General features: G+C 38.2%; 1 long non-coding RNA gene across 1 annotated transcript in view; it reads left to right on the top strand.

The window, feature by feature from the left end:
* LOC131980180 (uncharacterized) overlaps positions 1–12,750 on the top strand; it is a 57,540-nt gene extending 44,790 nt beyond the window's left edge. Inside the window, exon 3 of the long non-coding RNA XR_009395203.1 lies at positions 12,720–12,750. This is a non-coding gene — a long non-coding RNA (uncharacterized LOC131980180). The remainder of the gene's footprint in view (positions 1–12,719) is intronic.
* Positions 12,751–15,971: the final 3,221 nt, after the last annotated feature.

Below are 15,971 nucleotides of genomic sequence, written 5' to 3' on the forward strand. Positions count from 1 at the left end.
TCAGTCTGTACCTCACTAATATGTCCTCTTCTGCCTTGCTCACCAATTTTCCAGACCTGGTGCCACGTGGAGTGGCTCTGTAGTGAAGTAGGTTGACCATTAATCACTGGGATGATCTGATCCCTGACTGTCAACACATCACTGAGCAGCACACTGAACCCAGACGCTTCTCTTGTTTATGGGGAGACGAGAAGAAGACTGAAGCTGCTTAAGATTCACATTACATGTTTGCTGTATCATATTTATTGTTGTTTTTCCATGTTATTAACTTGTCTGCATTTAATATGTCTTTTTAGACTTCCCTCCTGAACTTATACTTACTGTACTGGATTATAGCACATTTACCATTATGATTAATAATCTATGTGAACTGTCCTTGTAGAAATAAGAATCGCATGAAAATAAACATGAATTTTCTTACCTTACATTAACTGTAATCTCCCTTCATATATATATAAATATATAAAAATAAACATATATACATATACATGTACATATATACATATATATATACATATGTATATGTGTATATATATGTACACATATGTACATATATATATATACATACATACATATGTGTATATATACATATATATATACACATTTATTTATATATATATATATATATACACACACACACACACATATATACATAAATACACACATATATATACATATATATATACACATTTATATATATACATGTATACACACACACACACATATATATATATGAATAAAATCAGTAACCACAACAATTTCACGTCTTGCTTTGAATTGATCATTTGGGTATTGATTTTATTGGTCCAGCTCTAATCAAGGACCACAGCATTATTAGTCTTTATTTACTGTCATTTTTTTTAAACTTTTTTTTTTAATTGTGTGATTTAATGTCCTACCTCTCATAATGTCTGATCAATTAAAAGAAGCTAAAGTAAATTTTTAAAAACTTTTCACATTACAACCTGATAATGGAAGGTCTTTATAACAGTTTGCCACCATAGAAATACACACAAACACTCACAAACACACACAGGGACGACATCAGACTTCCCTCTTTTTCTTTCTTTACCCCTAATTCTCTTACACTTCACCCCTCTGCCCCCCCTCCTCCTCTCCCACCATCCCTTTTGTTCTGTGCACCCCTATTTATCACGGTGTGAAGGTTGAAAGAGATATTATTATGGGGTGTCGGGCTGGAGAGAGGAGACAGGGGTAGCCACACGGATCGCGTGGGGAGAACGCGGGGCTAATGACGGGAGGACAGGCTTGGTCAGTGGCCTGTGGTACCTGCTGGATGTGATAGATGGAGAGAGGAGAGGGAGGAGGAGGGGAGGAGGAGGGAGGAGGGCAGGGAGTCCTTTCTTTGCCTGCACATGTATTTTATTTTATTGTTTCTAGGAAATGACTTTGTAACATTTCTACCATGTAAGTGTGGTGGCGGAGACTGTATTTACATGCAGGCTGTTCCTGATTTCAAGCAGTGTTTGCTATTGTTCATGCATGTGTGTTTATGTGTTTATGACACAAAATGACATAAAAAACTCTAAATTACTTTAAAAAAAGACACAAAATGACCAAAAAAAGGACACAAAATGACCAAAAAAAGACACAAAATGACCAAAAAAAGGACACAAAATGACCAAAAAAAGACACAAAATGACCAAAAAAGACACAAAATGACCAAAAAAAGACACAAAATTACTAAAAAGGACACAAAATGACCAAAAAAGACACAAAATGACCAAAAAAGACACAAAATGACCAAAAAAAGACACAAAATTCCTAAAAAAGACACAAAATGACCAAAAAAACACACAAAATTACTAAAAGACACAAAATTACTAAAAAAGACACAAAATGACCAAAAACACACACAAAATTACTAAAAAAAGACACAAAACGACAGAAAAAAACTAAATTACTTAAAAAGACACAAAATAACCAAAAAAAGACACAAAATGACCAACAACAAGACACAAAATGACCAAAAAAGACACAAAATTACAAAAAAAAGACACAAAATGACATAAAAAACTCTAAATTACTTAAAGAAGACACAAAATGACCAAAAAGAGACACAAATGTAACATTTCTACCATGTAAGTGTGGTGGAGGAGACCGTATTTACATGCCGGCTGTTCCTGATTTCAAGCAGTGTTTGCTATCGTTCATGCTTGTGTGTTTATGTGCTCTTTTCTTTGTCACACTGTTGGTGCGTATGAGGGATTAAAAATAAATTTACTATCTTAATTGTTTTTTGTTTGTGAATAATTAATTGCTTTTTCTCAAGCGTCTACTGTGCCGCAGAGCAGTCAAAGGCATGGCCCGATTTACTTGATGGGGGTACGGGGGGCAAAAGTAAGCTGCTGGACCCCCTTAACCCTTTGATGCACAACATGGGTCTAAATCAGGGGTCTCAAATTACCTGGGGGCCGCTGGAGGCAGTATCCAAATGACCAAAAAAAGACACAAAATTACAAAAAAAAGACACAAAATTACATAAAAAACTCTAAATTACTTTAAAAAAAGACACAAAATGACCAAAAAAAGACACAAAATGACCAAAAAAGACACAAAATGACCAGATGCAAGATGTCAAATGGTGTGACCACAAATTAATTATAAATATATATATTTATATAAACTTTGTCCACCTACAGTGTATTTAAGCGGACTTATAGATTTAATTACTTCATTTTAAAAAAACATATTTCTGAGTATTTCTACATTTTGTCAATATTGAGCAGGACATATTCTTAAAACAACCATTTTTTTCATTTCTTATATACCATAATGTTGCAATGTAAACATGGGTTGTATTTTTTTTTTCACATTTATTTTCCTGTAAATAATCAGATTTTTATGAAAAAAAAAAATTACTGGTTACACCAACTGACACTGTGTTCGATCACGTCATTGACCCTCATATCTTATCTCTCATCTTATTGTGCTTTCATGGTGTATATTCTGAAACAATATTATAGCAGCATATATGTGTAATGTGGATGTTTCATGGGACCCCTGAATCCTGTTGCTAACTCAGAAAAGCAAACTTTAAAAAAAAAAAAGCTTCCCCAGAACTTTTAGCCATGCTGCCTGGCAATGATATACACTGGCAATGATATGGCAATGATATACACTTGATAACAATTGTATTGTTTTTGTTTCCTTCATGTACTTTAGTTAAGCATTTAAAGTGGAGTAATTTCCATTTTCTGTACAATATAGTATTTACAGAATGTTTCCAGTGTTAATATTGGACCACTCTGCTTCTGCTATAATCACCCACAAGTAATAAAATCAATGTTTTCCCTATCTGCTTTGTACGGCCATTCGTTTGGTGCAATTACATGCTTTCTGCATAATACTGTATTTACATAATGCTTCTAATGATAATATTAGGCCACTTTTGCTTGTGCTTGTGTTATTAGCACCAAAATAGCTTGAAAAGAGAAATAAATTGCAATAATTATCCGTGATGAGTAATAATCATGAATATTTGATCAAAATAAAATCTTGGGCTTCTTCTCAGTAAATGACAGCGGATGGTTTAATTGTTCAGAAAAGCAGCATTTATATCAGTTGTGTTATGAAAAATTAAACAAGGCCAATTTCATTAACTTTGCCATTCATTTAATCTCACCTTCTATACTGTGTAAATAAAAAAAACATATTACCTCTGCCTCTACTCTCTCTCACTCACACACACACACACACACACACACACACACACACACACACAGTGCAGCCTTGTCTAGAAACAATCTAACAAAGAAGCCAGATGAATATAAAGGCTGGATATCAGACTATTCATCACTAGATGATTACCGGCTGACAGCAGTAATTGAAAAACACTTATTGGAGTGGTTGGGGAGGAGGGCTGGTTCAGTCCCATCAGACAAAATAACCCTCGGAGGGTAAGAGCAGTCGAAAGGTGATGATAAATGGACATATTTTCAAAGGCAAGCTTAAGGTTTGTCCGTTGTTGTTGTTTTCTCAGAAACATATCATCTTGATGACAAATAAACCTCCCCTTCACCGATATTTTGAAAAAGTAAATTCTGCAAAAAGTGTCATTTATAATGAGCAAACCCCTTTAGGGTTTTGTATTGTTCTTCTTGCCAAACTGCTGGAAGATTCAGTGGGTTGATATGATTCAACTTATTCTCTGAGCCATTTCATTCATTTTTTTGTACATCTCCAACATGAAACTTCTTTTTTTAAACACACATAATGATCAGATCACTTCACTTCTATTAACTCAGTCTTTGTTTCCTCCTCCAAGGAGGTTATGTTTTCAGTTAAGTGTGTTTGTCAAAAGGATTACAGAAAAACTACTGGCACAGTTTTCATGAAACTTGGTGGAAGGATGCATCATAGGCCAGGGAAGAAACCATTAAATTTTGGATTGGATCTGAATCAAGGGGCAGAGATTATTTTCGCTTTCATTAACCCTTAATACCCGAGAGAATATTGGAGGATATTACATACAGCCAGAATGTGGACTGTGGAATGTGTAAAAAAACATACGGACCCGGGGGAGGGGTGTAATATTTTGAGAAAAAAGTTTACGAGATTAAAGTGGTGAATCTGCAAAGCAAAAAGTTGCTTTTTCCCCCAGTTTTTTCTCGTAAATCTGCGACTTTTCGCGCAGATTTGCCACTTTAAATCTCTTAAATCCGCGACTATTTTTCTTGTAGATTTGCCACTTTAATCTAGTAAATTTGCAACTATTTTCTCAGAATGATTGTTTCTGGTTGATTTTGGTGGTCAAAGGACATAGTGACTTAATTTCCGTTCCATTCTTGTGAACACGATGTATATTAGGAATGCCTGAAGGACTTTCTGGTGAAGAAGGAGCTGAGCCGGAAGGCAAAGCTCTCGATTTACCGGTCCATCTATGTTCCAACCCTCACCTTTGGTCATGAGCTCTGGGTAGTGACCGAAAGAACGAGATCGTGGATACAAGCGGCTGAAATGAGCTTCCTCCGTAGGGTGGCTGGGCTCAGCCTTAGAGATAGGGTGAGGAGCTCAGACATCCGGAGGGAGCTCGGAGTAGAGCCGCTGCTCCTTCACATCAAAAGGAGCCAGCTGAGGTGGTTTGGGCATCTGGTAAGGATCCTCCCGGGCGCCTCCCGTTAGAGGTGTTCCGGGCACGTCCAACTGGTAGGAGGCCCCGGGGAAGACCCAGAACACGGTGGAGGGATTATATCTCTCTCCTGGCCTGGGAACGCCTCGGGGTCCCCCAGGAGGAGCTGGACGTTGTGGCTGGGGAGAGGGACGCCTGGAATGCCCTGCTTAGCTTAGCCTGCTGCTCCCGCGACCCGGCCCCGGATAAGCGGACAAGAATGGATGGATGGATGGATGGATTTTCTTTAAATTTGCCACAAACCTCCACTTAGACTCAAGGATGAACTGATTCAATTTTGGTGATCAAACGTCGAGATGACTGCCTGTCGACATAATGTCCGTCAAAGATGAACAGAGTAGATTTTAGTGGTCGAAGGTCATTGTGTATGTCTGTTCCATTCTTGTGAATGTGATAACTAAGAAACGGCTTGAATGAGTTTCTTCAGATTTGGCACAAACATCCACTTGGATACAAGGAGAAACTGATGAGTTTTTGGTGGTCAAAGGCCACTATGACCTAAAGTCTGTCTGACTCTGGTGAATACGAGATCTCAGGAACGCCTGGAGGGAAACTGGCACAAACATCCATTTGCACTCAAGGTTAAACTGATTAGGTTTTGGTAGTCAAAGGTCAATGTCAGTGTAGCCTCATAAAATATGGTTATAACTCAACGCCAATTATGGCCAAGTTTCACACAAATGTCTAATGGGATAAAAGTGCTGACATTTTATATCCAACAGGTCAAAGGTCAACTTCATTTTGACATTATAATGTTCTGCTAAAACACTTTCCTGGCTATAATTCAATAGCACAAGTCAGGAACAGAAGGGGAGACTTGTCACTATATTTCACTCTTGGTTGGATACTGAATTGGTGATACTAATCTTGGGTGCCCACCTTAAAATAATGGTGATTGTATGGACTGGTGCATACAACCAGTCCACTGAATGAAGATCTGTTTTAGAATATGTCGTTCCTTTGCACCAACATCCATATCTACAGCATTGTCTACTGTCATAGCTACATATGAGTCCGAACAGATGTATAATAATACGTTTTCCTCTCTTTGGCAGCACCAATGGCGATTGGTGGTGTGTCTTTGGATGTCACCTTCACTTGTTTTTGAAGTCCCATCATCTGTTGTCACCGTTCTTTTCCCTGATTGTTCGGCATTGTAACCGTTAACGCACAATGCCAGCAGAGACTGGAAAAAACTGTACGCTGTCGGATATCGCCAAAGGCATTCAGTTGATAATAAGACAAATGCAAGGGCTTCCAACAGCTGGGCAGAGGCTAAGAAATAAACACCAAATGTCATTCAGGGCCTCGTTTGTAGCAAAGCGGTGATTCCAATGCAAAGGATTTTAAAAACATACTAATAATTTGCTTTGCTTGACACACATCACTACCAGGTTCAGTGCACTGTGGGTGATTTAGTTCATCTAGAGATAACATGCAGAACTTTTTCCCAAATTGAACCCCAAATTGCTCCCGATGCGGCGTTCATCAAATTAATTCCCAATGGTGGCAGGTGGCACTGTTTAGGGTAGCCTCTGCCACCAGTATGAATGTAAATGGTAAATGGACCTGTACTTATATAGTGCTTTTCTAGTCGCTTTACAACCACTTAGAGCGCTTTACACTACAGACTGCGCTTATTCACCCTTTCACACACACTTTCGGCAGCTGTGGCTCAGTTGGTAGAGCGGGTTGCCCACCGATCGGAGGGTTGGTTGTTCGATCCCTGACCATGGCAGCCAACATGTCGAAGTATCCTTGAGCAACATACTGAACCACAAATTGCTCCCAATGCTGCGTTCATCGGTGTGAGGATGAATTCCCAATGGTGGCAGGTTGCACATACGATGTTTAATATTCTTGAGATGAAAAAAACTCATTACTGTGGAAAATTATGTACTCCACAATACTATCGTTTATCGTGATAGTTTCTGGGAAAATATATCTTCCTGAAAAATGTGTTATCGTGACAAGCCTAACTTTGAGTACAGAATATATCATCAGTTTATTTGTTTATTCTGGAGAAATTCTTAAAGAAATTTAGCCATTTCATGTTTTATCCTTCAGACTGCATGTGCACATGTAGCTGTACGTTATCTACACTAAATAATCAGTGTGACTTTCTTCCAAGTGTGTATAATGGTGACTATCCAATAAGTGCTACTCTGATAAGTGCGTACATGTACAAGATGTAGCATGACAAGACAATAGCCGCCTAATGATGAAGGGCACACATTACATGGAACAAGACACAGATATGGACGGGACAGGACACTGTAGTCATGTAATGGTACAAGACCCTCATTACAGAGGACAAGACACTGCAGAGGACAGGACATAAAGTGATCGAACCCTCTCAAGAGAGATAAAAGAGATGAGAATGGCAGAGCGAGGGACAGGGGATGAGAGAGTTGGGGAGAGGACGAAAGAATGAGCGAAGGAGGGATGAAATAGGAGGACAACTCCACTCAAAGAGACCCTATCGCTCAAAGTAATGATGATGTCTTAGTTGGTTAAAAAGCAGTGTTAAGTATTGGCCGTGTTGAATATCAGGGAGAGCTGGCTCAGGGAGATGGATGGCATCTTAAGTAACAGCATCCTGATAGATATGTTGGCACAGGAGCCAAGCATGACGCGTACTGTAAGGAGAGGAGGGCATGAAATATTACAGGGAGGACAAGAAGGAAAAGAGGGAGAGCTGGAGGGAGGCTGATACCAACCTTTCATACAGAAAGACACTTTTTCTGCATAAAAAGTAACATTTCTTTTGCATTTCACATGGAATAGTGAACAGAATACATCAAATGAGTGGGATTATGGCATTTACCTATAAAATACCTTTCAGATTCAGCATAAATAACCAGAGATTTATTTGGAAACTAGTTATTAACATACATGAAATGAATGGATGGATTGGCGATCCTTTATAGAGTTAGTGGCTGGTTAGTCTTCACTCCCCTGATCTTTTTTCTTTTATTTTTCCCTATTTCTTTTTCACCATGTAAACTGTATGGCCTTATGATGTATAGGTATCACAATGGTAACTTACTATTTTTCATTTTATTTTATTTCATTTTATTTTTTTTGGTGTATTCCTTGTCTGCATGCTGTGCTATTTGTTTATTTTTTCCCCTTTTCCTTAGGTTTGTCTTGTTCATGTGGGAAATAAATAAATAAATGAATGGAATCAGAGCTGATGACAACGCAGCAGGACAAACATTTATATGGTAAACGGAGTGCACTTATATAGTGCTTTTTATCCAAAGCACTTTACACTACACACTACGCTCATTCCCCCATTCACACACACATTCATACTGGTGGCAGAGGCTACCCTAAATGGTGCCACCTGCCACCATTGGGAATTCATTCACACACCGATGAACGCAGCATCGGGAGCAATTTGGGGTTCAGTATCTTGCCCAAAGAAACTTCGACATGTAGGCTGCCATGGTCAGAGATCGTACCACAAACCTTCCATTCAATTGGCGACCGCTCTACCAACTGAGCCACAGCCACCCCATATAAAAAGTTGTCATATCATGCTCATTTTTAGGTTCACATTTCACCAACCAAAGAACCGGCTCTCAGACAGAAAACTGCTTCCAGAGCGGCACCAAGTCTTTGCTGGTCTGGAACCATCAACTGCTTACATCAGGAGCTGGGGGCGGGGTAATCATGACAAACAAGATCAACAAAAACATTTTGATCGCAATTTTTTTAAAACACAGAGCTTCACTATGGACACAAGTTGAACCAACTGCAAACCAGCACCGGGCCAGCACTGGAGCTAGGTTTGCATTGGTTGAAAAAGGGGTATCAGTTGACATTTGTGCCAAATGGGAAAAAAATCCTTCTAAGTGTCCCTGAGACATCATGTATATAAGAATGGAATGGAAGAACAGACAGATGGATGGACGGACAGGCAACCCAACTAAATAACGGACCATAGTGTAGGTATAAAAACCCTTTGATCCTAGAGAAGTTAGTGGTGGAGGGTATGTGGGTATTCTTTTACTACTTTTGCAACTGAACTGTATAACAACACCTGACAATGTTTGAATGTTACTAAAAGGTAGGGGTGTGAATCAGCAAAGGCCCCACGATACGAAAAAAATGCAGACGGCCCGGCAGAACGCTAAATATCGTTACTAAGCGGCCATGAATCGATATAATATTGCCACGCAAAATATTAAGATATTGTGTTGATTTTTTTACCCTACCTCCACTAAAAGGATCAGCAGTGTCTACGTCAACACAACTGGAGAATCTAAATAACTTTCGTGTCTCAAATCCTTTTTAATTGCCCATTTCTATTATTATGTTCTACCTTTCTTACACTCCTCTGTCGTGCCCTGTTAATGCATGCACCTCTCATCGACTCTGTCTCTCTCTCCCTCTCTCTGATATGCATGATGCAGATCATCTCATCTCACCTCCTACTTTATCTGAGGGAAGCTGACAGACCACAGATGGCTGTCTTTGATCGGCCATAACAAGCATCTCCACGTCAAATTACACAGGAACAGACAGGAGAAGAAGGAGACGCTGAAACACGAAACAAAAAAAGGATTAAATAAATAAAGAACTCGATAGTCTTAGGGCTCGGGATGCGTGGCCCTGTGATCACGGCAAATGAGACCCTCATCATTTGATCACTTTATCAAAAGAGATGTCGCCGCTACCTTTGGAGGTGAAGAAGAAACAAAGAAATTTTAAAAAGCAAACCATTGATGAAATGCTACGCAATCCATTTCAATGGCTCTGTGGTAATTATCCCCCAGGGCTTTGAGAAAACACACAAAGGCAAAAAGAAAAGAAATGGATTTCTGGGAAATTACAGGCATCATGGGAATAATAATGTTTACATTTGTGAGGTGCATGGTTGGATGCATGTTTCTTAGTAATTGATATGAGGAATGATGGGTGGAAATTGTGACTTAAGTTGCATATTAACTTTTTAACTGCTCTCTTTAGTCTAAAGTTTTTACGTCTTCAGGCACATCTATGATTTGACTTGTAGACTAAATTTATAACAAAGCCTCTTTTACAAAGGAAATGGCTCTATCAGGCATGCATAGTCCTGCTGTATTATGGGAATTGTAGGATGTATTGTTTTTGGAGGTTGACCAGGCGGCAACCTCCGGGTCTGAGCAGTGAGGTAAACCAGGAAGTGCCTTCAGCTGCATTCTACCAGAATTTTCCAACAGGGGGCGCTGACGGTGGCTGCAGAAGTATTTCGGTCCATTCATTTCAATACAAACCTAAAAAACTTCTCACTTGATTTATCACCTCAGATTTTTTTGGGGACAACACTATAGTCTCAATCACTAGTGAGAAATTTGCTTCAAGACAATTTGATGTTAATAGTGTAAATAATGGCCCCATTTAGAAGAAAATAGAAGATAAAGAATCATATGATTTGGGGCGGGGCTACCTTTGATTGACAGGTGGCTAACAAGGGGAGCCGTCATCAGGAGAGAAGCAGAAAAATGTGTATCCACGGCAACGTGTCAATAAAGTTATATATATACTATATATAAAAAAAAGGACGTATAGCCGTTTGGTCTCATAACTTTGACCCCTTCACTGTATTTTTACTGGATTACAGTTTATTTGAACGTTTTGTTTATTAAAAATGTCTTGTTCAGTGTTTGGTTGGACTAACAGACACTCCAAGGAGTCGCTGTTCAGTTTTCTGAGGTCAGTATTGAACATTTTGTTTTTGTTTTTTGCTAGCCAAAACTAACATCCCAGTTAATGCTCCAGTTAATGCTAACATGAATTAGCAGCAGCTTCTCTCAGTCAGGTTGAGGTGTAGAGAGGCTGTAGTCAGTGATCAGATCCCTCTCCTCCTCCACAGTCCAAATATGGTCTGTTTCCAAGAACAACATGGCGACACAAGATGGTGATGAGTGTAACGCTGAACTCGATGCCTCAAACGGGCCACAAACCAACGGGTGACTATGTCCATTATTTATTAAGGAGTAAAAGTAAGGATATCTCAGCCTCTGCTGCTTTTGTTTCAATTCTCCTTTGTCAAGTCTTAACTTTACAGCAGAATACAGAATTGCTAAAGTGTACCTTTAGAAGGCAGATTTATAAAAAGATAGATTTACTTAATATTATTGAGATACATTATGTACACTCAATAAATGGGGATGTTTAAATGAAGATTAGGGATGCACAATATTGGATTTTTTGCTTGGATTGGATAAATCACTATTTTACAACTCATTTGGCCGATTACCGAAACAGATTTTTTTTATTACCCACACTGATTTTTACAGAGATCCCCAAGTCTCTTCTGTAGTGGAATTAACATACAGCATTATTGTACATACTCTTATCTTATCTCAAAGTGGACGTTTGATTAAGGAAGCAGCACCCTAATATTTTATGGGGATATTATATCGATGGATATCGACGTGTTATAACCGCTTTTGGCCAATACCAATAATGTACTGATAATATCGTGCACATGCACATTTTTTAAAACATTCTAATCCGTCAAAAAAAACAACAATTGCATATTCTTCCAACCAAGAACTCTAATAACTTACATTTGTGCTGTGCTTCCTTGTGCATGCTGGTGCGTTGACACACCTAAAGAGGACAGGGCCAGAGACGGTGCTATTCCTGCTCTGACAGCTTCAAATAACAGCTGTGACAAAACCTTAATTCACTGGAACAATGCGTCCGTTTTTTTAGTAGATACGACTAAAAACCTTAAAAAAAACAACTATCAAAAAAGGAAAAATATAGAAATATACTCGTTTGTCATATATCAAGATCCAAAAAACTAAAAAAAAATGTTCTCCTCATTACTGTGATGCATGCATCTTTTTCCCTCATTCAGTTTTCATCAATTCCATACTATGGAATTATCATGTTCATGTAGTTCAATTATCTTCACCCCTCAATAATTTTAAATTAAGACTGAAAGCTTACCTGTCAAATCAAGACTCCAAATAGTTTCTTTTCCAGTATAATTGTCATTGGATCATTATCTCTTATACATGCTCATACACTCATACACTCAAATACAATTATCTACCTTTATACACTCCGATGTTTTTATTTCTGACTTATTTGTGTGTGTGCTATAAAATGGCACTTCTTTTTTGGTGTTATTTGTTGTTGCTTTCTCTCTTTGTTGTTGATTTACTTTTGAATTTTTGTATATTTCTTGGGGAGATGCTACTTATAAGCCCATATAGGGTTTTTTTTTAACCTCTCCCGCACTTGTTATTCTTGTTTCATTTCTGGTTTTTGTAATTGTTATGTTTTTCTTATGGTGCAAATAAATAAATAAAATCATCATAAAGTCAAACTAGATCAAAAGAACAGTAACCACACATGTTCCATCCCCATTATAGTGGATACAATCCTCCCTGTCTCTACACTATGCCTCACATTGGCTCTCACTCTCCCAGTGTGTGAATATGGAGTGATGGTGCTGCCCAAAGCGTGGCTCAGGTCACTGTCATACTGTTAAGAAGCAGCCATTTGATAACATGGTCAATATAGCTCTCTCTCTCCCTCTCCCTCTCTCTCTCCCTGTCAGGCTCTTGGCAGATCGTGGGAGGTGCTAATGGAAAAGCTCCTGCTCCTGTTCCCCTTGTTCACCACACTAATGTGAAAGGCACCATCCATGTTACAGCTGTGTGTTGCCATGACCAGGCCGCCCTGTCATAGTCCACTGGTCACCGAGCTAATGGGCCGACCACGGAGGGAAAGACGGGCTCTAACAGATGGAGGGGAAAGGCGAGTGTTGGTGAGGACGGAAAAGCAAAGAAAGCTCATTTAACCACATCTCACCGAGTAATTGAAAATATTCTAAGCTCCTCATTGCATCGATAGAAATCATGCTGATTACACTTGTAATAGATAGATAGATAACTTTATTCATCCCCGAAGGGAAATTCGGTTGTCACAGCAGTCCGGTATTCAAGTACAATAAAATACAATAGAATAAAATACTGAGGTAGCATAAATAAAAACAACAATAGAAAACAAAGCACAGAGTAGCACAAGGACACTTAAGAAGTTAAAAAAGAACATCAGTTAGTAGGTTGGCGAGATGATGGTAATAATTAAACTGGTGATATGATGGCAACAATGCTATAGTGACTAGACGGTATATAATAATAATAATAGTACAGTATATAATATATATATAATATAATATGTAATAATAGATAATAAACAATATCAAAATAAAATGAAAAATATAAATAAAGTAATTACAAGTAAAATAATATAATATATAATAATAATAATAATAATAATATTATGCTACTGATGCTACAGGTAATGTGTACAAAAATGTCTCACAATGTCAAATGTTGTACTGTCATAGACCAAGGATAAAAGAAATAAAAACTTGAATTACAAAAAAAAAAAAAAAGAAGAAATCTTGCTGATTTTTCTACTGTTGCAGGGCATTAAGTCAAAATATACCCACAACAATTTCTGTCAACAAAAATTATTTGAGACTGAAACAATTAGTCAATTAACTGATTAGAAAATGAATCTTAAAGTATTTCAATAATTAATCTTTTTCTATTTTAATTATATTTCAAGTAAAAAAAACATCTTAAATGTGATGCTTTTGAACTATTGGTCGTACAAAGAAAGACCTCCGATACATCACTTAAAACGAGTGATGTCCAAATGAAGCTTCATGAACCGTTTTCTATATTTTCTGAGCCCACTAGATGGCGCTCTCTGTCCAACAAAGGGTTAAAAGCACACTGAATTAGCCTTTCTTGAGCCTTTTTCTTTAAACCAAGAACGCCATCTCGTGGGGTCAACAAATACAACTAATGGTTCATGAAGCTTCATTTGGACATCACTACTTAAGACTCTTGGTCATTATACGGTCGTATTCTTACAACTATGAAAAGAGAAAAGAGAAAGAGAAAGAAAGAACAATTCTTTTCTCAAAAGGATGTAAAATATAGGGTACATATGCTAAATAATCTAGTAAAGTATTGATTTAATAATTGTAAAAATTGTGTTGCTTGTCCTATAAATGTGTTAAAATGATGTATGAGAATGTATTCATGGTAAACTTTACTTATTCATTTCATTTTTCATGTCATTAATTCTTCTTTTCGAACCGAAAAATAAGCAACAACATAAACGACAACAGCGTAGGTTAGATGCATATAGGTATACATACACATACCATTATACAGATGTATATAAATATATAAACATTTACACACATACAGTATATATAGCCCTATACATATACATGCATCTGCCCCGTCTAAGTAATAAGATAGAAATAAGAACCAGTTAACTTAATATTCACTACGCAGTTCAAAGACAATAGCGAGAGGATACTCTGTCGTAGGTAGGTGTGTGTCTGTGTGTGCATGTGTGTGTTTGTCTGTGTGTGTCTGTGTGTGAGTGAGAGAGAGGGAGAGTGTGTGTACTCTAGGTGTTCATGCACGAGACCCTGCCACAGTCTGACAGCATTTCTTGTTTCTTCTGCATATTTCTTAGTACCAGTGAACCTGAGAAGCCTCTATCTGCCATCACCTTTGTGGGCCCCAACACACACAAACACACACACATGAACACAGCTGCAGTAGTAATTCTCAACAAGACAAGTCTGTCCGTTCCTTCTGCTCTTCTTCCCAACTGGACTACAGCTTCAAACAACCTTCCCCAGTTTGTCACATACTGAACCTCTAGCACTCTCTAGCCCACTACTGCTCTCTGTACATGTGAGTGTGTGTGACCGTATGTATCCTCACACACCCCTCATCACGGACTCTGGAGACAGTGGTCTCTCCTTAACGATACTCTCCCACTCTCTCCTGTTGGACTCGGGGCTTCTGAACAAACAAGTCTCAGTTTGTCAGACCCAAAACCAAACTGTAGTCTACTGTCGGACAGCAACAGCACAACACTGAAGCAGCCAGTGACACATCTACAGTCCCCCACCACAGTAGTGGAGACACAAGAGGTAGAAGGAGAGGAAAGCTGTGGAGGCTGTGATCGCCGTCACTTCTATTGTCTTGAAAACAGTGTATGCATCAAGGTAAAGTTAAACATGGCTACCTGGATACAACAGGGTCTGACGGGGACAGAAACCCAAGTTGGATGATCAGACCAGAGGCTGCGTTAGACTTTTCTTTTCTTTTTTGTCATTTACTTTTTATTGGTTTTTAATTTTACATGTAAATGAACAAACAAACAATCAACATGAAGATATACAGACAAATAGAGAAAATATCAAGGGAAAAGTAAAAGTGTACAGAAGAGATTTTGGAAAACACCCAAAAAAAAAAGAGATTACCTGAAATCCGGTTTTATGGTAGAGACATATGTAATCCATGTAATCAATTTTCAATAAATACCTCTTTTTGTGTTCTTGAATTGAATGGGATGGGACAAAAACGGCGGACTTTGACCAAAGAGAGCGGGGTTCACGTCCCGCGTGAAAAGAAAAGTAAACCATTTAAGTAACGCTGTATACGTGAATAACGTTGTTTCCGTAACTAGCGTTGTTTCCGTAACTAGCGTTGTTTCCGTAACTAGCGTTGTTTCCGTAACTAGCGTTGTTCCGTAAGTTGCGTTGTTCCGTAAGTTGCGTTGTTTCCCGTAACTAGCGTTTTTCCGTAACTAGCATCGTTTCCGTAACTAGCGTTGTTTCCGTAACTAGCAGTGACCCTTGTAACTACTTCACTTCTGGCATTTGAGTACATTTATTTAATTGATTGAGAATTTATTTGAACACAAAATAAAAGATGAACATTTAAAAACAAACGAACAACAATAAATACAAGACAACAACACAAAA

This window comes from Centropristis striata, chromosome 11 (assembly GCF_030273125.1).
Source record: "Centropristis striata isolate RG_2023a ecotype Rhode Island chromosome 11, C.striata_1.0, whole genome shotgun sequence".
Taxonomy (NCBI): domain Eukaryota; kingdom Metazoa; phylum Chordata; class Actinopteri; order Perciformes; family Serranidae; genus Centropristis; species Centropristis striata.